The sequence below is a fragment of the Bos javanicus genome, chromosome 24 (genome assembly GCF_032452875.1).
Source record: "Bos javanicus breed banteng chromosome 24, ARS-OSU_banteng_1.0, whole genome shotgun sequence".
Classification (NCBI taxonomy): domain Eukaryota; kingdom Metazoa; phylum Chordata; class Mammalia; order Artiodactyla; family Bovidae; genus Bos; species Bos javanicus.
In genome coordinates, this window is record NC_083891.1 from 46,095,349 (window position 1) to 46,108,130 (window position 12,782).

General features: G+C 51.6%; 1 protein-coding gene and 2 long non-coding RNA genes across 3 annotated transcripts in view; 2 read left to right on the forward strand and 1 right to left on the reverse strand.

Annotated features, from left to right (window-relative positions):
- The window catches only part of LOC133237710 (uncharacterized), a 485,111-nt gene that overhangs the window by 96,792 nt on the left and 375,537 nt on the right, over positions 1–12,782 (forward strand). The gene's annotated exons all lie outside the window — the stretch shown is intronic.
- ARK2C (arkadia (RNF111) C-terminal like ring finger ubiquitin ligase 2C) overlaps positions 1–12,782 on the forward strand; it is a 116,624-nt gene that overhangs the window by 59,584 nt on the left and 44,258 nt on the right. The window lies entirely within an intron of this gene.
- LOC133237704 (uncharacterized) lies at positions 2,481–6,976 on the reverse strand. Its single transcript, XR_009733309.1, has 2 exons — positions 6,833–6,976; positions 2,481–2,598 (listed from the first exon to the last, which is right to left on the reverse strand). It is a non-coding gene; the product is annotated as an uncharacterized LOC133237704 (long non-coding RNA).

Consider the following 12,782-nt stretch of genomic DNA (forward strand, 5'->3'; position numbering starts at 1 on the left):
CAAACGGGGACCTTCGGTCTAACGACGGGCAGTTTGTAAGGTTGTGTGACCTGCAGAAGCAGGGAGAAACAGTGCCTGCATAGAGCAACTGGAATGCCACCTCTATTGGCACAGTCCCCAGTTGTTCAGAACATTTCTGCGTCCGTTAGGGCCGTGGCCTGAGCCTCCCATGAATGCTGTTTCATCTCCCTAGGTCTGAACGCAGCCTGGACTGTGCCAGCTTGTCAGCAGCCCTGTCACTAGATCCTGCCCCTCCAGCTGTTTGCATTCCTCCTTCCTTGGTCTTCTGTTGAGTAAAATATGCTGATAAGGGTTCAGGATTAAGCTTGGTGGCATTTATAATCCCCACTCCAACCAAGAGTTTATTGGGGAGAGCAAATTTTGGATGGGCAGATGGAAGAGGTTGGGGCATGGGCTATGGGGAGACTGAAGATGCTACAGGCAAAGATTGTCACCATCAAAGCCAAGCCTTGTACTGGAAATGCTGGAAGGCCAGACACCCCCATAAGACAAGTGGGGCGGTAAAGTGGGCAGGCTGATAGTCCCGAAACTGTGGGACATGAACCTAGAAACCAGAGAGAGGCGAGAGCACAGAAGGCTGGGCCTGGGCCCCCAGGGGCTGCTCGGTCCTGCTCAGAGGCAAGGGCAAAGCCTGTTACCAGGCCCCGTCTGAGAGCGTGGACCTGAGCCATGGGCCCACTGCCCAGGGAGCCACTTCACCGGCCACGCCAGCCCAGGCCTGGCCTGGGGTCCCCACTCGCTCTGTCAGCCGCACCTAACTCAGCAGATCCACAGACTCCAGTCGAGGTGGTCGCTGGCCACCACGTAGCAGCGTTTCTCCCACCCTCCACTTCTTAACCAGCTGGTGTCACTCAAGGACATTTTTTTCCTTATTGTGGAATTTTCCAGATCGCTCTGAAATCTTTCTGGAGAAATGTGGAAAACTCTTTGTATTTAAATTCTGTAGTAATGGGTCCAAGAGCATGAGGGTACAAAAGGACTCGAGCAAGCACCTAGTCCCATTCTGGACGGTTAAGTGACTGGCCCGGGGTCACCCTGCTACTTGGGGTGTTTGGCCTGGCCCACACCTGGGTCAGAAGGCAGACAGAAAGCACATAGGTCTCACCTTGTCCTGTGGTCTTCCCACTAAACCCTCTTTAACAATGTCAGCCACCTGTAGGGCTGCCCTTAAAGTGACAAATCACGGCCACACCCTAGTGGGTCTTCCTGGCACCTGGGACCTTAGACTTGAGAAGCCCTTGGAGGTGTTGCCCCCTAGGGTCCCCAGATAGAGCAGGAAGTCCCCATGCAGGGTCCAGGAGTCCAGCTGACGACAAGCATCTCCTGCCAATGTGGGGAGCTGTACGCTCTGGGAGGGGCCATCTGCTTTTATTTGCTCTATGCTGGGGGTGGGGCTCTCAGTAAAATCAATTTACACAGAAAAGAATTTGGAAATCATAAATCTGATGCAAACTAGGAAAACCTCTCCTTGCTGCCCAACAACTTTGTCTAGGAAAAAGTGAGGCAAACCAGTCTTCCCTCCTCCATAAAAAAAATATTAAACTGCACATATTTAAACTATACAATTGGATGGGTTTATATGTATACTGGTGGTTCAGTGGTAAAGAAACTGCCTGCAATGCTGGAGACCTGGGTTCAATCCCTGGAGATCCCCTGGAGAAGGAATTGGCAACCCACTCCAGTATTTTTGCCTGGAGAATCCCACGGACAGAGGAGCCTGGTGGGCTAGAGTCCATGGGGTCACAAAGAGTTGGATACGACTGAGTGACTGACACTTTCGCTTTCTTTATGCATCTGTGAAACCATCTCTTCCCTGTTGGCTAGGTCTTTTGATCCCTTATTAATTCATGTATTAGATCAGCTACATATCGAGCATGCACTACATGCTATGGGCTGTTACGATTTTATACTTGGAATCTGCCTTTCTCTAAATTCTATTCTCTGACCCCAGCTTCACTGGGGCTGCCAGATAAAATACAGGATGTTCAGTTAAATTTAGAATCACAGGCAAAAAATGAATGGATTTTTAAAAGCAAGTATGTCCCAATTACTGCATGTGACATTTTAAAAAATTTAGTTTTAATTGGAGGATAATTGCTTTACAATGTTGTGTTGGTTTCTGCCGTACATCAACATGAATCAGATGTAAGTATACAGATATCCCCTTCCTCTTGAACATCCCTCCCATCCCCCCGTCTCCCCCCTCTAGGTCATGAATGTGACATTTTTTATACTAAAAAGCCACTTATTGTTTCTCTGAAATTCAGATTTAACTGAGCAGCCTGTATCTTTGTTTACTAACTGGCAACCCTAAGCTCTACTCACTTGTATGGAGCTGTATAGAAATCACGTGCTCTTTGTCCAGGACGGTCCCTCTGGGGGCTGAAGATGGGCCCCAGTGCTCCCACATGCTGTGAACCTCCCTGGTGTTCAGGGCACTGGAGGGCGCTTGCTCTGGCCTTAGTGCCATGAATTTCATTACTGATGTTAAGACTGTGAACCAGGACTTCCTTGGTGCTCCAGTGGTTAAGACTCTGCTGGTCAGGGAGCTCAGATCCCACATGCTGTGCAGTGTGTCTGAAAAAAAGGAAAAATTGTGTGTGCTTTTTGAGCCAAGTCCCATGGCTGCTGTTAAGCTAGTCATGCTGAGAACCCCTGGCTCCCTTTGGGGCCATCAAGCAGGTCTCCTCTCCAGCCCTCAGGCAGGGTTTTTGAACAAAACTGTGGCTTCTCATCTGTGCTGATGAGATTTCGTCTTGTTGGTTTATTCATGCTTCTAGGCCGCTGGAATCTCATGGAAGCCAGAGTCTGTCACCTAGCAAAAGGTCCATCCCTCCCAGGTTAGAATATATTTAAACTTGATTATAAATCAGACTGTAGATTTCCCGTCAAGTAACTGGTGGGAATGCGGACAGGCCAAGGCTGTCCGCAGACGATTACCATTTGCTGTGAAGAGAGCCTCTGTCTCCTCCCTTCCTTCCTGTGGGTTGACATTGCTAACATTCATTGGACCAACTCACCTAAGTGTAGTATCTATTACCCAGATGGCACTTCTCATTTTTATCTACAAACATTTCATAACAGTCTAATTCAGTTTTCTCACTCATTCAGTACAGTGGATATTTATTGCCTGCTTCCTTGTGCAATGTGTTAGGTGCCTGGTGAAAATCAGATCCGTTACATTCTGGTGTCCTTCGTTTCCCAACCCAGGGAACCCCATCACAGAAGCCCATTTTTGAGGGAACTTGCTGGTCCCTGGGGATGATCAGTCCCCTCTTACTCTCCCTTCCCTTTTAAATCATCACAAACCATTTAAAAATCCATCACAAATTTGTCAAAGTGTTTTATAGTCTAGTGTAAAGTTTCTGGATTTTCATCCTTTTCCCTATGGGAAAATTGAAACACAATTTACAGTCTGAAACATCGGCTCCTCTGCTGTGATTCTTGCTCCTCATGAATTGGGCAGTAGTTCTGGGATCCCATCAGCAAGTTCCCTGTTTGTGAAAGTGAAAGTCGCTCAGTTGTGTCCGACTCTTTACGACCCCGTGGACTATAAGGTCCATGGAATTCTCCAGGCCAGAATACTGGAGTGGGTAGCCTTTGCCTTCTCCAGGGGATCTTCCCGACCCAGGGATCGAACCCGATCTCCTTCATTGCAGGTGGATTCTTTACCAGCTGAGCCACAAGATCCCTGCTTGTGCTGCACTATAATTTAACATAGTTGGAAGACACAGTTCAGTGAATGTGGGGAGTGGCTCCCTTACTCTTTTGAACTTAGAATGAATTCTCATTAATTGGATGGATGTAGGTCAAGGGCAGGAGAAAGGTTAACAGAAGGAAAGTAACAGGTATTAAACACTTGCTTTGTGTCAGATGTGCTATGCTTTTGGTATTCCTATGTCTTTTCACGCCCACTAAACTTGATGAAGTAGAGATTGCTAGCCCCATTTTTGAATTGGAGGAACTGAGAAATCCAGGGAAGTTAAGGGAGCCTTGTGGGCTGCAGTTCATGGGGTTGCGAAGAGAGCGACCTCACTTTCACTTTTTACTTTCATGCATTGGAGAAGGAAATGGCAACCCACTCCAGTGTTCTTGCCTGGACAATCCCAGGGACGGGGGAGCCTGGTGGGCTGCCGTCTATGGGGTCGCACAGAGTCGGACACGACTGAAGTGACTTAGCAGCAGCAGCAGCAGCAGCAGCAAGGGAGGTACTCAAGGTCACACAGTTGGGATGGCTATGTGATACATGTAGAATTCATGTCCGGCTTTGTTTTGTTTCAAAGTCCGTGTACTTTCTACTGTTCTGCAGAGCTGAGCTTAACTCTAAGTCTAATATGGCAAAACCTATTTTGTTCTGGGACAGGGGTGGTGAGGTTCATCATAGAATTCCTTCTTGTGTCAGAGCTGATTCTTCACATGCGCTGATTATTTTGGAACCGTCTACTGTGTATAGTATGGCGGACTGGGTTGCTGCTCTCTGGGATGCAGAAATTGAGTGATCTGTTGAGTGTCCTGTCGTGGAGTTTCTAGATGAGAGGAGAGCTAGCCTTCCCCTCTGAGGGCTGCCTGGCAGTCGGAGTGCCTGTGGGAGATGCCTTGTGGGCATCAATGTGAAAATGGATTGTCAGTTGGTGCTTTTGGATTGGGGGGCGCGGAGCTTGGACTGGGGGCCGTGGATGGGCTGACTCCTGGAGGGCAGCCTGGTGAAGCGTGTGTGGTAATACAGGCCTTTTGGGAGGAGGGGCCAGCGAGGCCCACAGTAGTGGCCCAGGTGGGGATACCGGGGACAACGGGAGCAGCAGACACAGTGGAGGCCGTGAGGCCGGTGGGGGCCAGCTAGAGGCGGTGCAAACAACCAAAGCGGGTGAAGGACTGGGCAGGAAGCATGGAGGAGAGCACCAGGGAGAAACCCTCGGAAGGCTCCCAGGACCCCGGCCTGGTCCTCGGGTCCTGGTGAGCTCTGCACATCCCCAGGCGGAAAAGCAGATGAGAAGAAAGATCCAATTTGATCCAGTTGAGTGGAGTCTGAAGTGTCCGTGGGACGCCCAAAGAGCTTCTTAAGGTCTGAGCTGACTGACGGGAGAGAGTCTGGGTTACCGTTGTGAGGGCAGGTGTTCTGTAGAGTTATTTGTGTGGACAACCTTCCCTGCCATGAACCCCCCTGCAGAGCCAGCATTCCCACCTCCCTCCCAGGTGACCTGCAGACTGGGCTGTGTGCACGTGTGCATCTTTGCACACACATCCACACACAGCACATGTACACTCACGTATGCATAATCAGACATCCTTACTCACTCACCCCCACACACATACACACACAATCACACACATTAGTGCATCTTTATGCACTCACGCATACACTTTCCTCACACACTCACACACTAGAACATTCACACACAGAGCATTTACCCTTGCAGAATCCATATCCACATGCACCTTCCTCTCAGACACACACACTCCCATCAGACACACATTCACATGTGAGTTCACACACAAACATACATCATGTACACCCTCACCTACTCACACACATGCGAGCCATTGACACACCCATCGTCCACACATGCTCACCCCCACTCACTCGCACACATTCGTACACTCACACACAGGAGCATTTACTCACGCCCATCCCACCGAGGAGCTGCTCCCACTGCTTTAGGTCAGCCCCTCCTCAGCCCCCTGGGGCACTGAGTGCCGGACTCTACCGAGGGGGGCCCGTTTGGGGGGGCTCCCTACCCCTAACTGCCCCCAACCCTGCGGGTGCTGCCTGGGCTTGGCCATCTGGAGTCCGCCCCCTGAGGGATTTGCAGCCCTTCTGTGCTTAGTTCCAGGAAACACGAGACGGGGTGTCCTTGGAGTGGAACAAAGTGTAAGGACTAGAGTTCGGCATGAGCCTCTCATCTGGCTCGTGGGACGTGAGAAGCCTGCCTCGCCCAGGTCAGCCTGCCCTCGGCGGCAGGTTAGGAGCTGGGGCACCACGATCTGGGGCGGGGGCTCTCTGCACCCTGGCTGATGAGGTTGACCAGAGAAGGGTCAGAGGTGAGCCCGAGTTTTGAGGCTGGATGTTGGGGTCCCTTATGCTCCTGTCCTGTCCCATGGGAGCTGCCTCCCCAGGGCATGGCCTGACTGGTGCCCTGGCCTTGGTAGGGAGGGCAGTGTCCGGCAGCTCTGGGTGCTAGCCGTCCAGCCCAGGGACACACTGGGGTAGGGGAGGCAGAGCGGGGCTGTCTTTGCTGACATCACCCTCATTCTCCCCAAACAGCCTAGTTTCCCTTTAAAAATGACTATTTATGTAGCTCTTATTTAAGAGTTTTCTAAAACCTTCTCGAACCTGGCTTTTGCCACGGCCTCTGCCCCCTCTTGGAGAGATAGGAAGACTATAAATTGCATCCTACTGCAGACAGTTGGGCTTCCTTTGATTTGCGTGAATTCTCCTATGTTTGAGAGCTGTTTGAAGTATTGGGATTGGTGACAAAGGCTGCTGCCTCCCTTTCCAGGGCTCTCATGGCCTTCACCCCCTAGAGAGGGAGACCAGCTCTGGCCCAGGCATCCAGCAGCAGACCTGCCCAGCCCTTTGGAGGAGCCGGGTCTCCACTGTCAGCTAGTCTCCTGACATTCCCTCCAGACACTGTGGCCAGCGTCTGGTGTGGGGATTAACTCTTGCTTGCTTGCTTACCTGTGCTTCCTCTTTGGCACGTATTGTCTTTAATATTATTATATGGCTTTATTTCTTCTGCCATGACAAAACCATGTAACAACACATTTGGAAAATATCCTTCCTTATCCAGTCACCCAACAGAACCATGCTTACCTGCTGCATTTCCCTCTAGAATTTCTCTCTGGGCAGATGAGGTCTTGTTTAGTTTAGTTTAGTTCTTTAAGTTGAAGGTTAATCCCTTCTAATGCAGATGCCATTTCCAGACCTGTGGCTCCAGCCATGGCTTGCATGGGGAAAAAAAAAAAAATGAGTCACAGCTGCTATTCATAGCTGGATTTTTAAAATTAAGAGCAGGGAAGCACAGGCTGGGAGCTGGCTCTGGGCTTGATGCCTTGAGGCATATCAGGTAATTCCTGCCTGGAAGGAGCATATGCTGCAGCTGAGGTGACGAGATGCACCCAGGAGAAGGTTGGGTGAGCTCACAGGCATTGTGTCATCACAAATGTCACAGGCTGCTTGGGAGAGCCCTGCCTACGGAGAGGCACAGAGATTGGCGGGCCCTTCAGGAATCCAGGGTGGCGAAGACCCAGTGGGGTGGTCAGAGAAGCCTTCCTGGAAGAGGTGGGGTGGCAGCTGGGCTTTGAAGTCTTTGCAGATGAATGTTTAGGGAAGGGTTATGTTTCAGACTAGGGAAACAGCCCGGGGAGATGATTGGAGGTGGTAGAGCTCCAGGGCTTCCCTGATAGCTCAGTTGGTAAAGAATCCACCTCCAATGCAGGAGACCTGGGTTTGATTCCTGGGTCGGGAAGATCCCCTGAAGAAGGGAAAGGCTGCCCAGTATTCTAGCCTGGAGAATTCTATGGACATTCCATGGGGTTGAAAAGAGTCAGACACGCCTGAGTGACTTTCGCTTTCACTTTCAGAGCTCCAGTATATCTGGAGGCCTGGACATAGCTCAGCATGGCAGGGGCAGAGACTGGAGTCAGAGGCCAAGGGTGCCATCTGCTCTGGAAAGACTAGGGAACCATGGAGGTGCCTGATGAAGATGCTGCCATGGAGGCTGCTGAGTCAGGGGAAGGAGGGCAGGAGGAAGGGCAGGTCTGCTTTCAGGTACAGTGAAGAGGCGGCAGAAGGGGAGGTTCTGCCAAAGAGCAGGCCTTGCCTTGCTGTCCCTTGACCCAATCTCCCTCCTGCCCAGAGCCAGGGCTGACCTCGGGCTAGGTTGACCGGCAGCTATGACAATAGCCTGGAGAGTAGGACACCTATACAAAAGGAATACTCAGCACACAGACCAACTTCCTAGGTTCAAATCCCAGGTCTATCCCATGAAGGGCTTCCCTGGTGGCTCAGATGGTAAAGAATCCACCTGCAATGCAGGAGACCTGGGTTGGGAAGATCCTCTGGAGAAGGAAACGGCTACCCACTGCAATATTCTTGCCTGGAGAATCCCCATGGACAGAGGAGCCTGACGGGCTGCAGTCCAGGGGATCGCAAAGAGTCAGATATGACTGAGCACAGCACACGCATACATCCCATGCAAGCCCACCAGCCAAGACCACCAAGAACACAGCTGGAGAAAAACAAAGTCAGGCATGCTAGCCTGCTGCAGCAAGGCAGAGCACGCACCTTGGGAAACCGTGGGGCACCTCAAAAGGGGCTTTAGAGAAGGGGCGCTTATGGAGTTTGGGGGCTGGAGTTAATTATAGCCCAGTCTTGGTCAGGGTTGCTCAGCTACTGCTTCGCTGGAACAGTCAGAAGTCATATCTTTAGAACACACAAGCCTATTTGGAATTGCTGTCAGATCAGCTCGTCTGTGGTCTTATCTTGGAACATATGGGTGTGAGTGAGCTGGTGTCAAAAGAATTTGAGCTTAGATAGTCGGCTGCGCCATTTATCTGTTTTGTGAGTCACTGCACAGGCCTTTTTGTAAGCTGTGGCTTCTGTTTCAAATCTCAGTTCGCTACGTACTGCCTGGCTGCCCTCAGGGCCAGTTCCTACCTCGGGTCGGTCTGTGGGCAGGTTACATTGCCCTTGCTGTGCCTGGTTTCTTCACTGAGCAAGTGGGGACAGTAAGAGTAGCGACACCATGGGGTCCTGGGGATTACAGAGTTAATATATGTGATGCAGCTAACAGTGCCTGGCACACGGTGGGTCCAGTAGAAATGTGAGCCCTCCTTATAACCACAAGCCTTTAAGACTGAGATGTGTGGATGGCTCCACTGCCTCCAAAGAAAAGATAGCCCTTAAGTTGATTTTCTACTTAACGAGGGGAAAGGGCACATTGATATGGGTTACTCTGATCAGATAGGATGGTGTCCTAGGGAGCAGGCTCCACCATCTAGAATAAAGCAGTCTTCTTTGACTGGTGTCATCTTCTAAGAAGGTGGGAAGGCAGGGGATCAGAGGATGCTTTGAGACTGGGGCACATCTTCAGGGAAAGATGGTGACGCCCTCTTCCTTGATTTAGTCAAGGGCAGAGCAGGAGGGAAGGGACTAAAGCTTGGGCACTACAAGTGTGGATTTCATAGAGAAAGACTAGGCTGCCTCTGGGTTGTTAAGTATCGGGGTGGAGAGGCTGAGGGGCTCTGGACTCCCGGCCACATCTGAGTATGGCGGAAATTGTGGTGCAGTGGTGGGACCTCTAGCCTGGGCATCAGGTCATCTGGGTCCCAGCTCAGAACTGCTTCTAATAGACGGGCATGCCTGCTTAATCGCTCAGTTGTGTCCAGCTCTTTGTAACCCTGTGGGCTATAGCCCACCAGGCTCCTCTGTCTGTGAGATTTTTCAGCTGAGAATACAGGAGTGGATGGCCATTTCCTCCTTCAGGGGATCTTCCCAACCCAGGGATCAAACCCGCGTCTCCTGTGTCTCCAGCATTGCGGCCGGATTCTTTACCTGCTGAGCCATCAGGGAAGCTCTAACTGAGAGATGGCTTTCTGCAACTCATTTCTCATCCCCTGTGTCTTAACCTCCCTATTTATAAATGAAGAATTCAAAGGATCTTTCCAAGTCCTTGCTTTCTTCACTTCAAGGCATAAGGCATCCTGGAGACCATGGTCTTTCTTTCTCATGGCTGTACAGTGTTTCCTGAACACACGGTTCACTATTGATGGACATTTGGCTGTTTCAGTCCTTTGTACTTACAAGCAATGGTGCACATTTTGTGCGCATATCTTTATTGGAGTTGTATGCATTTACATATAGGATGCCAGATGGAGTTGCCTCTTGACAAGGGTTGTGTATTTATGATTTTCACTGCCATTGCCAAACCTCTCCATTGCGGTTGCAGCAAGTTGGACTGCCAAGTTGTGAAGTGGTGAAGGGGTGGTGGGTGGGAGGTCCTTGGTGACCCCGCTGATACATCTTCCACCTCTAAGGTTACATGCTATCAGGGTCCCACTCTGCTTTGGCTCCATTTCTTAAGGCACCAAATGCTTCGCCGGGTTGGGCTTCGTGCTCCTCCCCTTGCACTGTGCTTTTCTGCTCTTCAGCTGGTCTCAGAGGGAGGGAGAGAGAGAATGAGAATGCATGAATGAGAGAGTTCTAGAGGCTCAATGTCTCATCTGTGAAATGCCAGCAACTGTCATCCTTCCAACTTCTGCATCCACACACTTGGCTCCCCACAGTCAGCATGGAGAAAGAGGAGCCGGCCAGTCAGGTGTATGAGTTATGGTGAAGGTCAGAGCCCCCTAGGTCCTGAGACTGGACCCCTCAGGTCCAGTGTTCTGTCTTCAGGATCAGGATCATTACTCGTTAGCTTCACAAGACTCCTGATTCTTGGTGGAATTTTACCCCAGGGAGGTGCTTAGGGCCTCGATCTTGCTTGTGACCTGGAGCCCTGCCCGGAAACACTCAGAGCTGTCATCAAAAACCATCCATGGGCTTAGCTTTAGGGAGGGCCTTTCTGACAGACAGACAAGTTCAAGCCATCACAGAGGAAGTGAAACAGACCCAGAGAGTGGAACCGCCACTGTCCCCCCATTTTCATCACTGACGTGGCACATGGTGAACTAGCTTTATGAATCCTTTCCTCAACTGTCCAGGCTACTAAAAGTGGTCAGCAAGCAATCGCCTGATTTTCTACATATGCCTTTGTAATGTTCATAGGACACCCCCACCACACACACACACACACACACACACACACACGCGCGCGCACACACGTACACTCATTAATTAAACATCTCTTGGGCACCAGTGTGTGCCAGGTGCAGATGATCAAGACCCCGTCTCCACCCTGGGGAAGTTGCTGAGACAGGCTCCTTGTGACAAAGCATGGGGCGGAGTTGACGAGTGTCAGAGACAAGACATGCAACACACGCCTGATGGCTCCAGGCTCTCTCCTCTGCTCCTCAGGGGCAGCTCTCTTAGTTTGCATTCCCCTAGCAGCCAGTCATTTCCACAGTTGAAGGAAGGGAGAGAACTGGAGTAGAAAGGAGAGGACTGCTCCCGGAGAAGGTGGATGAGGCCTTGCAGAAAACAGCTGCAGCTCTAGCCTTTGCTCTGTTCACAGGGTCACCGGAGGTGGCTTTGGGTTGGGCAAGTTTGCTGAAAGATGCAGTGACTGGCTGGAGAAAGGAAAGAGACACGTTTCCTGGAGACCCCTGGGTTAGGCCTTCGTTGATGAGGTGATGCCACGTGGCCATGATTTATAGGAAACATGGGTCAGTTGATGGCTTTTCACCTTTGCACCAAGAGGAGCTGCGTGGAGTCATTTGCATTTTCCTGTCAAATCCCCTTTACCACTGGTCCATTCAACACACCCTAGTTAAGTACCAAGTGTGCCAGCAGTGAACTACACCGTGGGAGTCTTGCCTCATGGAGTTGACACTCTGTGTGTGTCTTCAACTGTGGCCCAGTACCCATCCCAGGGAGGGTCACTTGGATCTTCGAGAGGAATTCCCAAGGGGTGAAGCTCTCCTGCGGAATCTCAGGCATGAGTCAGATATTTAAGATGGTTCACCCAATGTGAACACAATTGGAGGGTGTTTGAGGAAACCAGATTCAACCAAGTAGCTGGATGTGTCCTAATGATGATCCTGGGGTAGGCCGTGTGGGTGTGTGATCTTTGCCTCTCCTTGGTCCCTTTCTCCTGGACCCTTGGGTGCCCTCTGGGAGAAGGAGGGTCTAGGGTACCATGGTGTCCTGCCCCCTGGAGTGGCATCCAGGATGCCAGGCTCCCTGGGCTAAAAGCCTCTTGTCAGTAGAGTAATTGGATCTGACTTGCAGCAGGCAGGGAGCAGAGGTATTCAAGTCAGTCATGCTATTTTTAAACGCCCTCTCTTCCCCAAGTGCAGATCTCAAGCTCAGCGGGAGAGAACGGCTCATCTCAGAGCCTTGGGAATTGCAGCACAGCCCCCTGCTCCCACATTTGAGTGTCCCCACCCCCATCCTTGAGAATCAGATCTCACACGGGGCAACTGTCCATGAACCCTGCCACGACCACACGTCCTGTTTGGGAAAGGGTGGACTCCAGGGGCCTCAGGGTTGTGGGGACCCATCCCGATGTGGGCTGACTGCTCAGCAGGCTGGAGGCAAGCCAGCAACCCTTGTCTCTTGGTTGCCTGGCAGTCCCAGAGGCTCACCACTAAGCTTGCAGGCAAACATGCCCCTGCCCGTCTGCCACTGTCTTTGACTCTCAGGAGCAGCTCACAGCTGCCTGTCAGCTCTGAAGACGGTGGGAGTAAGAGCAGAGAGTAGGAACCCTCCTGCCAACCTCTCTCTGGGAGCTGAGCCCCGTCCTGTGTGCAGCCCGGGGTGGGGAAAGGCTCCCGGGAGGCCAGCGCTCAGTTACACATCGTTTGTCTGTGGATTCACGCTCACTCCTCTCCCCACTTCTGCAGCAGCTGCAGCCCTGGGTGGAAGGCTGCCTGAGCCACAGGTTGGCTGTGTCATGTTCTCCCTCCGGGAGATGCAGACAGGAAGGGCAATTGCTGAAGGGCTGGACCAGCCCCCACTTTCGGAGGAGGACAGGCCACCTCTGGAAGGAGCTGTCGTGGAAGCGGAGACACTGCCAGCAGCCACAATGGAGCGCGTGCCATCCATGCTCCAGATAGCACGCCTGCGGGCTATGTGTCGCTGCGCCCTGTTACAGATGAGGCCA